General features: G+C 38.5%; 1 long non-coding RNA gene across 1 annotated transcript in view; it reads left to right on the plus strand.

Moving 5' to 3' along the window:
- LOC132152011 (uncharacterized) overlaps positions 1-15,010 on the plus strand; it is a 461,940-nt gene that overhangs the window by 120,664 nt on the left and 326,266 nt on the right. The gene's annotated exons all lie outside the window — the stretch shown is intronic.

The raw sequence follows: 15,010 nt of genomic DNA on the forward strand, positions 1-15,010 counted from the left end.
GGATAATGTTATATGAAGTACCATTACTTCAAACGAGTTATACTTGTAGCCTGCCCTCTGAGAAATCCTGAAAACGTTGTTATAAATTGAAGCAACACCTCCACCTTTGCCTTTTAGACGTGGCTCATGTTAATAATGTAATCATCAGGTTTTAGCCAGGTTTCTGTCAAACAGAGTACATCTATATTATGATCAGTGATCATATTATTTACAAAAAGTGTTTTCGTAGAAAGGGATCTGATATTCAATAAGCCAAGCTTTATCATTTGTTTATCCATATTGCTTCTGTTTTTTATTTGTTGAACCTCAATTAAATTGTTAATCTTAACTTGGTTTGGACGTTTTTTGTATTTTCTAGTTCGGGGAACAGACACAGTCTCTATAGTGTGATATCTAGGTGAAAGAGTCTCTATGTGCTGAGAATTAACTGACCTCTGTGACGGGAGGCAGCTAGCAGATGGTCGGTTTAGCCAGTCTGTCTGCTTCCTGACCTGGGCCCCAGTTAGTCAAGTATAAACACTAAGACTATTTGCCATATTTCTAGAGAGAAGAGTGGCGCCACCCCAGGAGGGATGAAGACCATCTCTTTTAAACAGGTCAGGTCTGCCCCAAAAGCTCGTCCAATTGTCTATGAAACCTATGTTATTCTGTGGGCACCACTTAGTCCACTGTTAAACAAAGTGTAACGATGAAAAAGAGTTCTGGACACAAACTGGACAGGTTATAGGACAATGAAGAATTAGAGATGTATCAAGAATTTTTTGGTGGGCACCAGATATTTTTGTCATTATAAATACATAAAACAATATCTTCAGAAACAAAGTAGATCCAAACATTTGGTCCACCACATTTTTGTCATACATACATACATTTTGTTACTGTTTATGGTAATCAGAGTTGAAGAAACTTTAAAAGGGTAGCTTGCAAATTCGAAGTAGTTAAACAACAGTCAAGCTACTGATAGAAATAGAACAAAAAAGTAACCAATTGCAAATTACTTAAGAGGGCAATATGCTTGAATACACAACTGTCCAAAAGTTTTGGAGAAGTAAGATTTTTTTTATTTTATAAAAAATCTGTATAATATCAGTATAATAAACAGCATACACATTTAAATATCAGTATGTAAAGTATAGTTATCAGTGTCAATGTATCCCTAGGAAGGAACAGACAGACCTCCCCTATCGTCATCTTCTTCTTCTGCTGGTGGTTTTGGGTCAGAGTAGGCCTCATCTGTAGCTTGAGTGTTTCCTAAACTCATCTCAAGAGTAGATTTAGTGTTTGGGGGGCTGTGGCCTGTATACTGTAAGGTGGACTCTGTCTCAGGCTGCAGGAATTTACAATTTTGGCCATATGAATTTTGCAAAGAACTAAATAATGATCTGAGATATCATCACTTGGCTGAATAATTTCAACACCATCAACATCAATTCCATGTGACAGTATTAAATCTAGAGTATGATTTCGACAATGAGTAGGTCCTGAAACGTGTTGTCTAACACCAATAGAGTTCAGAATGTCTATAAATGCTGATCCCAATGCATCGTTTTCATTATCAACATGGATATTAAAATCACCAACTATTAAGACTTTATCTGCAGCCAGAACTAACTCGGATGTAAAATCACCAAACTCTTTAATAAAGTCTGTATGGTGCCCTGGTGGCCTGTATACAGTAGCCAGTACAAACATAACAGGGGATTTATCATTAACATTTGTTTCTTTGGATAATGTTATATGAAGTACCATTACTTCAAACGAGTTATACTTGTAGCCTGCCCTCTGAGAAATCCTGAAAACGTTGTTATAAATTGAAGCAACACCTCCACCTTTGCCTTTTAGACGTGGCTCATGTTAATAATGTAATTAGTCTGTGCTCTGTGCTCTCCATCTCTTCTTTGTCCACTTCCTCTTTCAATTCAGAGGACAGCAGTGGAGGAGGAAGCAATTCCAGACTAGCTGGATGTGTGTTTGTTTTAAGCAGGGGGGGGGTGGGGCATGGAGGTGCACAGTGGCACTTGGAATTCACTTTATTGGTTACACTGTCCACTATTGGGAAAGCTGAGTTTTATGGAATATCATCAAGATGATGCTGGTAGCGTAGCCAGTCCTCCCCTAACTGCTCTCGAAAACTGTCCATTCTCTTATGGAGGAGGAAAATATCTGAAGAGAATCAAACATTTCACATGAGAAGCATAATACATATTCTTAATAAATACACAAGCTTGTCAATTAATTTTAATTGTAAATGTGATCATTGGAAAGAGTAAACTTTAAAATGTTCTTTAAAGAGTTAAAGGGATAGTTCACCTACAAATGAATATAGCAAAATCATTTACTCACCATAATATAATTCCGAACATATAAGACTTTCTTCTGCTGAACACAAAAGCAGAACTTTTGAAAAATGTACTTTCATTCTGTTATGGAAATTTTTAGTTTTGTTAATTTGGCATTGATTGCATTAATCTCATTTAAGTATCTTTTACATACAATGAATAAGGTAGTATATATAGTCCATAGAGACATTGAGTTATTTTATGTAACTTGTGCACATAACTGCTTTAGGTTGAAAAACAACATTTAAGGGGAAACTGTGTAGCAGAGACGGACAGTTTTTGAGAGTAACCAGGCATCTAAGATGAGATGTGCATGTGTTATGATGTGATGTGCACTGAGCAACATGATTGGCTCAAAGGTCCTAGTCTGTCCTTCAATGTATCTTTTTTACATTCTATAAAAAGAGGGCTGTAAGTCTGTGTGTTATCTCTTTGCACACAGACTCAGAAGCTGTGTGTAACCCAGATCATTCTCTGCAGAGAATTAAAGCAATACAAAGACAAAACTCTGTTTGGTTTTTCATTCTCAGTCTCTACAAATTGTTTTTGAATTAGAATTTCCATAACAAACTTGGCGACGAGTGACGGGATTCCACAACTGATCGTCTGGGACCTGAGGACGTTAGTTGGCTGATCACCCTAAACCCCAAAAAGGTTTCAGGGAAGGGGGGACTGACGTCTGAGGGCTTGTGGACCTTCACTGCTGGTTTCTCAACGGATTAGAAAACGCGTGCTACAAACGGTGAGACTGATTTTGAAATTCCAATAACCTAAAATTTACAAATTGGTATTTTAAATTGGCAAATTAAGATCTGGTATTCCCAGACTTTACTGGACTAAAACCTCCATTGCTGCAAGTCCAAGCCACCCCGTTTCACGAGTAAGTGAAACCAGGTTTCGCAAGTAAGCGAAAATAGGTCTGCGAGTAAGCAGGACCGTCTTGCAAGGAAGCAAGACAGGGGGGTGACAAGGCAAGACTTCGGCAAGTAAGCGCGAAGCCACACTGTAGTGACGACTAAGTGTGAGGAAAAGTGGACACGTTACAGAAAGTCTTGGATTGTGAATATGGGGTCTGGGAATGTCACATCTAAGATCAATCTTGATGATTTGGACAGTTCAATTTACAATGACATGAAATAGAAATATGGGAAATAAAAATGGTTTAAGTCATACCCTGGATTGAGAATTATGGTTTTCCAAAAAAAAAAAAAAAACAAAGGGGTACCTTTAGCCCTTAACAATATAAAAGAGAGCTTGGAAAAATGTGAAAACAAATTAAGAGAATATAAAAAGTGAAAAACAAGCAAAAAGACAAGTTTCAGAAACATAGGAATTTTTATTTTACTTTTTAAAGCACAGGCGTGAAGCAGCAGAACGCCGAGAAATAAATAGCAATGCCATTTAGGAAAGAACTGAGAAATTACAGTTCTGTAGAAAATGCTGACAAAAGAACTGATCATACTGTTCAGAATTCTTCTCTTTATCCCCTTAGAGAACTCTAGTGTGCCAAAGTGGACTTTGATCTGGACTCCTGGCTTCACCCCTATCGAGAAATGCCACAGCAGCACCAGATTCAACCACCACAGCTGCCTCCATCCTACAGAGCAACTGCATCTGCACCGCAGTCCTTACCGCCCGACGAAAGACAAGCACAACTTCGACAGCATCATCATCATCCAAACCGTCTGCTCTGCCACCAGCAATGTCATTGGAATGAGGAAATACTCCATGGCTGGAGTCAGCACCAGATCTTAAGCTCATGAGAGAGTGACACTGCAGCCGAACAGCCTGAACGAGAAGAAACTGGAGGAAAAGGAGAGCACGTCAGAGCTTTCCCCATGATTCAAGTGGCTGGGCAGAAATCAAGGGTCAAGAGCCCAACTTATACAAACACTGATCTCTAACATGGTTACTTCAAATGAAACAATAAATCAACATCTAAACCTTAGTTCATTCTCAATAAGATCTTCCGTAGACGTTGATTTTATCTTAGACTGTGTCTGAAGTCAGTTGTAGTAGTTCTTGTGTTTCTCTTTTCTTCAGTGATTCTGTTTGTTAACAGCAGCTGTTCATCACTAATTCTCAATCAGCACTTAGTTAATTACTTAATTACTTGAATGCAAAGTTTTAAAACTTACATGGTTTAAATCAAGGCAATCTGTTTACTCAAACGGTTTGAGTTAAGTTTACTAGTCGGGTTTTACAGTGCAATTTCTTTTGTCTGTTTTCTTAATTGCAGAATATTTATCATGGGCATCCAGTCCTTTGTGCTGTCTTTGCTGTAAACTGGTTGAAAGGGACAGAAGTGAGAGACTTATTTACCCTCATTTGATAAAACGGTTTTGAAAAAAAATATTTTACATTTAGAAGTTTCTAGAATCTCCGTTTCGGGTTTTTAATTAGTGTAAAAACATTTCCAAATTACTTTTCCAAAATAAAAAAGTAAGTAAGTGAAATTTTCACTTATTTTTCACAAAATCTTGAAGTGTTCCTGTAGCTCAGTCGTAGAACATTGCATTAGCAAGTGCAAGTTTGGGGGGTTCGATTCCCCGGGAACACATGATAGGTGAAAATTGTTAGTATGAATGCACTGTAAGATGCTTTGAATAAAAGTGTCTGCTAACTGCATTAATTTAATATTATTTAATTAAAATTTACTCAAAAAAATGTACTTATTCGTATTTTTATTTTTACTTAACTTAGTTAAGTAGATTTACTTAATTTCCAAATGTGTTAAATTTACTTGAAAAATGCTTGTGCAAAAACTTGCCAAATAAAAATTAAGTAAATGTACTTAGTGTTTTTTTCAGTGTGTGTCTTTTGTCACTGAACACATGAAAACTGTAAACTGCTTCATTTTAACAGAAAGGATCCTGAATTTTTTTAAAGCCAACAATCCTGAAAAAATAAGCAATCTGTAACCATTCTACCATCCTTAATTGCAGAATTTTACCAGTTTTTAAGACTTTGTTGCCATTTAAGGACATAAAACTTTACTAAATCCTTTTCAAAATGAATGTGGGGAAAAATACAGCACAATCTTGGATCTTGTTGTGGCTCAACCACTTTAGGACACTATGAAACAATTTTGAAAATTGTTAACTGCAGATTCCGATATTTGTTACTCTATTTTTACATATTTCATAAGTTTAAAACAGGAGATTCTTACTAGCGACTTGTCAAGACGGGAAATGGAATTGTAACTGAAATTAAGGGTATGATGTTCTAACCAGGGTAAAGCTGAGCTGAGATCTCCTCCACACAGAGAGAGAAGCTCCTATTAAACACACACATATAACAGTTACTTTATTTATGTATACAAACATGGTTAAGTTTACAGTGGCTATGTCAATGCTTGTTGGAGCAAAAATTACCCCTAGAGCCGACACCTTTTGAGCAAGTGAAGACTTCCAGCTGAGAATACACTCCAAGACCCTCCAGACAAGGAGGAGGAGGAATACGCTTGAGCTAAATAGAAAGATAAATCAAACAAAAAGCAACATTAAGGACAACATGGTAGAATAAAAGTTATGATGCATTTCTACACACACACACACACACAAAATGATAAATAAAAACATATATAAGGATTAATCAGGACACTTTGTTGAAGTCAGAAAATCATCTTAATCGAAGATGACCTACAAAAATGTAGTACTAATTAATATGGAATACATTTTTCCTCAGACTATTACAATCAAGCTGTCCTCCTGATAAGTTTGTAATTTTATAGATACATAAAAGCATCATCAGAACCTTCAGTACCTTGAGTGATACGCTCTTCTGCAGCATGTCAAAGAGGAACTGGACTTCCAGCAGGGAGGCAGTGTCTGCTGTGTGGGATGGCAGGGCCAGAAAACCATGCTGATGTGTTCGCGACAGAAGATGCTGCTTGAAGAGTTGTGTCAGGTGCTGTAAACATCCCACTTGCAGAGTGAGAGTACTGGAACCATCCAGTACTGTGTCACCTATACAGAAAGCAACGAGAACATAAGGCATTGCTTGAGCATGCTAAGCAGGGGCGTAGCAAGCTTTTCAAAAGTGTGGGGGATGGATGTGTTTTATTATAAACAATAAAAATGATGAATACAGTGACAGAGGGGTACAAAATGCAGGGCTTAAAGTTCTCCGGCACTGTGCCGGATTTCCGGCTTGCAGTGTTTGGCTTTTTTTACTGTTTTTAAACATATAATAATATACACTTTCAATATACACTTTCAATATACTCTTTCATAGTTCTTCAACAGGAATGCAAACAATAGCTGATGAATAATATCCCAATTATAGCAATTAGCATTAGTCTAAAAAACGAAATATAATACCGAAAACACTCGACAAAAAAACGATAACAGAACATCTTCCCAAACACATATCAAGCTTATTTAAAAACCTCGAAAGCATAAACACGCATAGATACAGTCGGCATCTAGTCATAGATGGGGGCGTGGCAAGGGCGGAGTCGGCGTGGGGGAAAACACTGCGAACATCGTGTGTATCTGAATGACACAAATGCACATATTGAGCACTCATTCCCAGAGACACGTAGAACAATTGTAGTCTCTTTTAACTTTAATATTCATATACACTAGTCCATATCGATATTTGATTCATTTTACAGCCCTAATGTAGATGTATTCATTCAAAAATAGCCAAATTCCGTGACGTTCTGCTTTATACAGCAAGTTCTATTTTTGACTGGATTCCGCGATTCAATCGTTTCACAAACACAGACGGGGTGAATTTATGAATGAAAGTGTAAAAGTTCTGACACAAAACTAAGTTGTTACGTGTCCACACGCTTTTGTGGGTTTATTTTCCACACGCTTTAGTGGGTTTATTTTAGGGCTGTCAAAATTGCTCAAAATTGACGTTCGAATATTCCCTCTAAAAATATATGAATATTCGAACTATTCGAACATCTGGTTGCATGTTGTCAATGACGCGCATTACGTCAATAACAGGCAAAAATAATACAAAGAGACATAACTACAGATAACTATAGATAGTCTATTTAAGTTTAAACATAATATGACAACGTATTACCTACACAAAAACAAGGAAATCAACTAATGGCCAAGACTGCAGACCTCACGCTCTCTCACCCTCACGTTCTCTGCGCATAACGGTTTAAATGAACTAAAAAATTTTGTGCAAGCAATTTAAGGTCGCGACTGTTGTCCCAAATATAGCAGGCTTCATTCAGTGATTGAAACAAATATTATTAATATTAATTAAAGTTTTACAGCATATAGAACTGACATTGAATGCTCCGAGCTACCTGTGCTGTGGTAAACATGTAACTTTTCCTTGACATGAAACGATAAATAATCAAACCTCGGATCCATTGCTTGACAGAACTCCCCGAAGCGTGCCCCATCCGTGATACTGATCGTCTCATGTCCTTAAAAATGAACGAAATTATTTTATCCGTTATGGCCTCTTGTCATGTTGCAAACAAAGTGCTTGCGGCGGGCGATGCAAAGTAACGTTAAGTGTCATGACGTGACAGTTTAGCTGGAGTTCCACACATTATGCCATGCTCATTTGGGTGCACATTTTTGAGATGTGACCTCATGTTGCTAGTTGTCGAATGGTATGCTAACTGTATCTTAAATAGCTTGCATCAGGGCTGGACTGGGACAGAAAATCGGCCCGGGCATTTTTGCCCAGACCGGCCCACTATATGATCATAAACACCACCCATCTTTGCACGCCCTTAATTATATGCATACCAACTCCTATTCATTAAAACCACTAACGCCATGTAATGAGTGAGTATAGGAACGAGTGAGAGTTAACAGATGAAATAAGTCAAAATTTTATATTTATTAATACAGTTGAACTATACTCCACAGCGGTGAATCCTAAAACAAGCTATAAGCGACTCTGGCATAGCAATACCAGTGTTTCTTACAGGATTTTTGTTAAAACTATGGTGGTGTGTCCTCGGTCCTTCTAGGGGGGTTCGGGGGTTCGGGGGCATGCCCCCCCCCCCCCCTCCCCCGTGAGAAAATTTTGTGCATTTTAATGTTAAATTCATTAATCTGATGCACTTTGAGAGTTCAAAATTAAAAGCTCCAACCCATATTCAGTGTGCAAATTAAACAAAGAAAAATTCAAACCTCTTTTAGTTACAGTGTCTATTTACATTACACCTATACATAATAATAGTTATAATATTAATCCAATGACAGTAATAGCCATATTTTGTAAAACAAATGCACAAAAAAATAAAGGAAACTTTCTTAATTAGTTACCATTATTAGTACCAATTTCTTTACTTGAAAGAGATAAGCACAGGATCTTTTATTTTGACGCAAACTGCATCAAGCTTTTATTTTGGCGGAAAACATGGTTTACAAACGCCTCTTATTAAATTTCTAGTGAATTGCGGTAATCGTCAACTATGCAGATGTGGAAATAATCTACACTCATGACATGGCCTAAGTGTTTTGAAAGTAGTTATGCTTACCGCAGGCTCTACACTTTCTCATCTCTCTCCTAATCCTCCTTCCTCACTATCATCATCTGCCAAGGGAGCTGATGAAGGTCAGAAAACATATATTTTGACACAGTTTACAGTGTCTGCTTTAAGGGCCTGGTTCTATTTTTTCACGCTATTTATCTGCACATTCCTTGCGTTTCTTCTCCATCTTTTTTTACAGATACACACTGACACTGCTGCCGCTCGCTCACTCGTTTAAAGTTGTGATTGGGCCAGCCCAGTGTCAATCAAGAAAAGAGCCAATGGGCCGCTGATCTACGTGTTTCATGGGCTGGTCTGTCAGAAAAAAAAAACTAACACTGACTTTGACCAATGCATTACACCGGCACAAACCCAACGCCGCCAATTAAGCAAAACAAAACAAAACGAATAGGCCGCCGATGTACAAATTTTATGGGCCGTTTAAAAAAAAAAAAAAAAGTATGAGTATGAGATATCGGCCCAAAAAGCACGTCGGCCCACCGGGCAAATGCCCGGTATGCCCAATGGCCAGTCCAGCCATGGCTTGCATACAACAATCTCGCGGGTCAACAATTTTACCTAATTTTCTCTGCTACGGTCGAGCTGGGCTCTGCACTTGCTGGCATCTTCCATGAAGACGCGTCAACTTTCAGCAGTGATGCTGCACCAGACAGTGCGACCTGTCCCTGAACCCTCAGGCGCGCTAGCGCGCCCACTCGCAAAGCAGACAACCAGCCTCTACTACCGCAGGCCTTTTTTTCCAAATTTTTTTTTATTCGAATATTAATTTTCACCTTCGCAATTTGTTTTTTAAAACTATTCGAATACATATTCAAATTTAGAATATTCGTTGACAGCCCTAGTTTATTTTCAACACTAGGCTAACGTTACATAGTTTAGCTTCAGGTAGAATGATAAGGCTAATTATATATACATGCCACTTTCTGAAACAACCTTACACAGTTTGGATAACATTAATAAAGAACATGATGTTAATATAGCCTGCCTGTGATGAATGCCGACTGCACACATACACATGCTTAGTCTTGGGATTCCACAACTTCCCTTGATCATCCTCACAACTTATTGCTTGTAGCGTTCCCAGACCAACCGTCTGTATCTATAGAGCATCACAGTCCCGCCCACAGCTGGTGCCGGAAGTAAAAATTCAATGCAATTTTATGCAAGACTTAAAACCAGCTACGGCTGTACTAAGCGATAGTATATGCTCATATAAACGCCAAAGGATCATGGGGCACTAATCTTGTTTTGATATAAATGCCTTTTATTCGCTATGTCTTGGATAAGTACTTCATTACCCACAATCCTGAACAATCCCACAATCCCACAGTGATGCATCTGATTGGTGGAGCTCGTGTAACCATCTGTTTAAACCCCGCGAAGGTCCGTGAAGACTGAAATAATAAAAATAATAAAATAATATAAGATATATTTTATCTTTTAAAAATAAAATAAAAACCTGTGTTGCGTTTTTGCACGGTAGACTTATCAGTGCAATCATGATCTCCTTGGCTGCCATGAGAGTTTTGCAGGGAGGTTGGTAACTTAGCTAGGCTACTGTAGCCTTCATATGGTATGAGTCATATCGAGCATTTTATAATGCCACTGTCAAAACAATATTTAGCCTAGGCATACCTTTTTGTGCATTTACTGAACATTTGTGTAATGGCAACGACATGTGTTGACGACTGAGCGGTGATTGCAGTCAGGTACAATGCACTGCACCATGTTGCTGACGTTATTGTTAACAACTTCCACACACGCACACAATATATAAAATACACGATGATAAATATAAAAATCAATACACAATACCTATATAAAACACTATTTATTTACACAATTGTAAATTCACTACATTCACTATATAAAATAAAATTCACTGGAGGAAAAAGTTCGCGCGAGCGGCCATCATCAGATTTGGAAGTCGCTCAAAAGGCTCGTTCGCGGTTGTGGCTTCAGTCGAATTCAATGAGGTGCGGTGGTTTATGGGATGAGTAGTTCCTGCGCTCAAAATGAAAATATGTACACAGTCTTGTACCTTTGACTTTTTTTGGATTTTCTCTTAATTGTTTCACTCAAAATGATATGTTATATGCTTATGAGTTCAGCCGTAGCTGGTTATCCTCACACATGCTCTAAAAAGCTTTAGATACGGATTTTTCCGAAAGTCAATGGGAGAAATGAATGGGAAATTTACTTCCGGCACCAGAGCTCTCTCGGGCTGTGGGCGGGACTGTGATGCTCTATTCACTATTCTCTAAGTACCTGGAAAAGGTAGATGTAAATAACCATAACCATAAGTTCCCGCCTCCTCAGCACGAGCTGACCGATAACACCACAAGAGAGGCGGGACTTAATGCAGAACAGCCAATCATTAGCCGGTCACACTCAAAGCCGGTGTCATGTTTGAGAGGGAGGGGGAGAGGAGGCAGCCGCAGCAAGCGCAGACACAGAGCGGCCAGAGAAACGGAGGAGCGACTGTAGTAAGGCGTTTGTGCAAAACTGCAGAAAAACTGCAGAAAACTTGCGGGTGTTGAACCCTCTCACAAGGGAAAAACACCCACATCCCCCACGGGTGCGACGCCCCTGATGCTAAGCATCCTCAAACATATGCAAAAGTGCTCTCAGATTTTATTGACTTTATCTCTGTCAGTGTGCAAACATAATCTTTGTGCATAGCAGTGTCCACATTAGCAGTTGTAAATACGGAGTACATTGGCTTATCCCCATGTTTTCAACATAAAGAGAATAGAATTTAATTCTCAACTTGCAGCAGAGTTGCACTTATTCCTACTCAATGTAATTCCAAACCTTGAGTGACTGCGGACAACTTCTTTGTTACATTTTTTTGCTGTATGGATTTTTTTCTGGAACTGGGCCTAGTGAAACTGTTTAAATATACAATGATAAAATTAAATTACTGCTTTTATACCATTATTTCGCAGTAACGTGGCAAGTCTGTGTACAACCGTTGACTGACCAGCCTGAGTGGATGAAACTACTATTAATTTGGATAATAAAATAGGCTTATAAAACTAGATGTAAGCAGGGCCGGTGCTACCGGCGCAGTAGGCAGTTGCCTAGGGCTCGGGCTTGGAGGCGGGGCCTCCAAATCATCCCTATAGAGCATCACAGTCCCGCCCACAGCCCGAGAGAGCTTTGGTGCCAGAAGTAAATTTCCCATTCATTTCTCCCATTGACTTTTGGAAAAATCCGTATCTAAAGAGTTTTAGAGCATGTCTGAGGATAACCAGCTACGGCTGAACTCATAAGCATACAACATATCATTTCGAGTGAAAAAAGTAAGAGAAAATCCAAAAAAAGTCAAAGGTACAAGACTGTGTACATATTTTCATTTCGAGCGAAGGAACTACTCATCCCATAAACCACCGTGCCTCACTGAATTCGACTGAAGCCCACAGCCGCGAACGAGCCTTTTGAGCGACTTCCAAATCTAATGACGGCCGCGCGAACTTTTTCCTCCAGTGAATTATATTTTATATAGTGAATGTGCAGTAATAGCAGTTCTTTCAGTATTAATCGTGTAAATAAATAGTGTTTTATATAGGCATTGTGTATTGATTTTTATATTTATCATCGTGTATTTTATATATTGTGTGCGTGTTTGAAAGCGGTTAACGATAACGTCAGCAACATGGTGCAGTGCTTTGTACCTGACTGAAATCACCGCTCAGTAGTCAACACATGTCGTTGCCATTACACAAATATTCAGTAAATGCACAAAAAGGTATGCCTAGGCTAAATATTGTTTTGACAGTGGCATCATAAAATGCTTGATATGACTCATACCCAGAGCCGGCCAAGCCACTAAGCGATCCTTGCAATTGCAAAGGGCCCCGTGGCCAGCAGAGGGCCCCCTTATAGAGTCACTGCTATATAGTGGGTGAAAAAAATCATACATCAAAAGTAACATAAAATAAATAAATAAAATTAAATGGGCCTACAGCGCTCTTTATCAGGCATCATGATAAGCACAGTTGTTTTTTATTTAGTTCTTTATTATGGCGAGTTCCCCGCGAATCTTGACCCTGACTGACCCCTATGATGTCACTCATCACCCGGTCAGTGTCTGTCAGTCAGTTACTCCAGCGTCGACGATGTCTGACAAGAAACGAAAATATCTTTCTGGCCATGAAAAACGACAAAAGAAAAGGCTGGAAGAAGAGAAGAAGCAAGAAGATAAAGGTACGTAAACCTGTAGGCTTAATTTTCCGATACCTGTATAGATAATCTGCAGTCTAAAAGTCTTATATTGTGATGCAAACACCATTACAGCGCAGTTTTTCGGCGCCTCCCGCTTTTTTTCTCGGTTTTGGGTGACTTGGATCTGAGATGGTCCGTCTGATTATAATTTCACGAAGTCATCTGAAGCCATTCCATAGCTTAATGTGAGGGACAGAAGACTATTTACATCATTAAAGTTTACGGAAACTCGTTTTTCCCCGTCAATCATTCTCCATTCAGTAACGTTATTCAAACAGTGCGCGCGCCTCGTGCATGGTAAAACTCTCTTCAATATATGATATATTCACATTATAATGCTTGATCTGTAGATAAAAGGCTGTGGATTTGCATAAGATGACTTTATTTTGTGTATTTGTATTTTATGTTTGTTGCTGTTTTTTAACGACTCGCTACCGTGTGTAGTGTTAGATCACGGACACATCACAAGGACTATGAATAGGCATCAAACGCACAATAACTGGAATTTAAAACTGTGAAGAAACAACTGATCAATAAACTGTTGGACAGATATACATTAGGATTTGTGCGCTCGACATTTCTTCGCCTTGTGCCGTGAACTTTTAAATGCGCACTTGAGCAGCGCAGCGCTGCACACTGTGACTCCATGTTAAAGAAAATCTGCTCCGCGTCCATAGCAACGCTCTGTTTTTCATGGCACGGTGTGTTCTACTTCGCAGCGGTCTGTTATCAAGAAATAACAAACCGCATTCTATATTGGGATTCAACCAAGCCATGTAATAAATGCTAATAACATGATGCATAAAATTGGTTTAGTATTATACATTTGCTGTGATGTTAAAGCATTTAACAGAACAATATAAACCCAGTTTGGCTTCTACACTAAAGGCCTAACATTAATTTACTCCTTATGTCCCCTTTCCAGGGCACTATTAAAGTATATGCTGCCAGTAAGCAAACCTCCAGCTGTTGGTGAGTATAAAGGGGCTGTAAAATGATAACCTTCTGCATTTTAAAAATTAAGTCTAACTTTATGTATAATTATTTTCTTTATTTCATTGCAGCTCCATCAACAACTACTTTTCCTGGTTCACAACACAGTCATGTCACCCAAGAAGCTGGCGATGCTGGTAAGTTCTGTGTTTTAGTTTAACCTATAGAGATACATTTCCCACTTGTTGTAGTGTCCTGTCCTTTGCTCATAAATGAAATCGGTCATGAGGGGAGCGTGTAGTAGCTGTTTTTAAGGACTGATTATTCAGCAAAATTATGGAGTTTCCTCCAAAGCTGCTAATATTGAAAAGACATTTTATCTAAAGTAACTTTTTAAAAGAAGATGGCATCAAACTCTTGCAGATTGTTTTGCATTTTAAGATTCTCTAAGTTTGATGCTAAGAACACAGGTAATTTCAATTCAGTCAATTTATTTCATTATTTTATTTTGATTTTTCCATTAGCATTCCCATCAACCTCTACCTCCAGCTCTGGTGTCACCCAAGAAGCTGACAATGCTGGTAAGTTTACTCCGACATCGACAATAAATTAACAATTATTCACCGCTAGGAAAACTAACATCCAACATATTTCAACTTACTAAATTTAAGAATTTTTGGTGTTAAACTTCCCCATAGGTCTTTCTCCTGTTGAAGTGGAGAGCAGTACCCCCATGCCTTCCATCACACCTGGCTCTCTTTCTGGCATTGATCTGGTTAACAGAGGGCCAGCACATGTTGACCACCACTTCACATTTCCAAAAAGACAATCAGACAATAGGAAATTTCACTATCATTTCATGTTTCGATCTCTCACAAATGGTGAAAAGGTAAAGAGAAGTTGGTTAATATATTCACAGAAAAGTAATGCTGTCTACCGTTTTTGTTGTAAATTGTTTTCAAAAAAATCAACAAAGCTCAGTACAGATGGTCAACAAGACTGGATCAATATTGGCACATTACTT

Source organism: Carassius carassius, chromosome 10 (genome assembly GCF_963082965.1).
Source record: "Carassius carassius chromosome 10, fCarCar2.1, whole genome shotgun sequence".
In the NCBI taxonomy this organism is placed as follows: domain Eukaryota; kingdom Metazoa; phylum Chordata; class Actinopteri; order Cypriniformes; family Cyprinidae; genus Carassius; species Carassius carassius.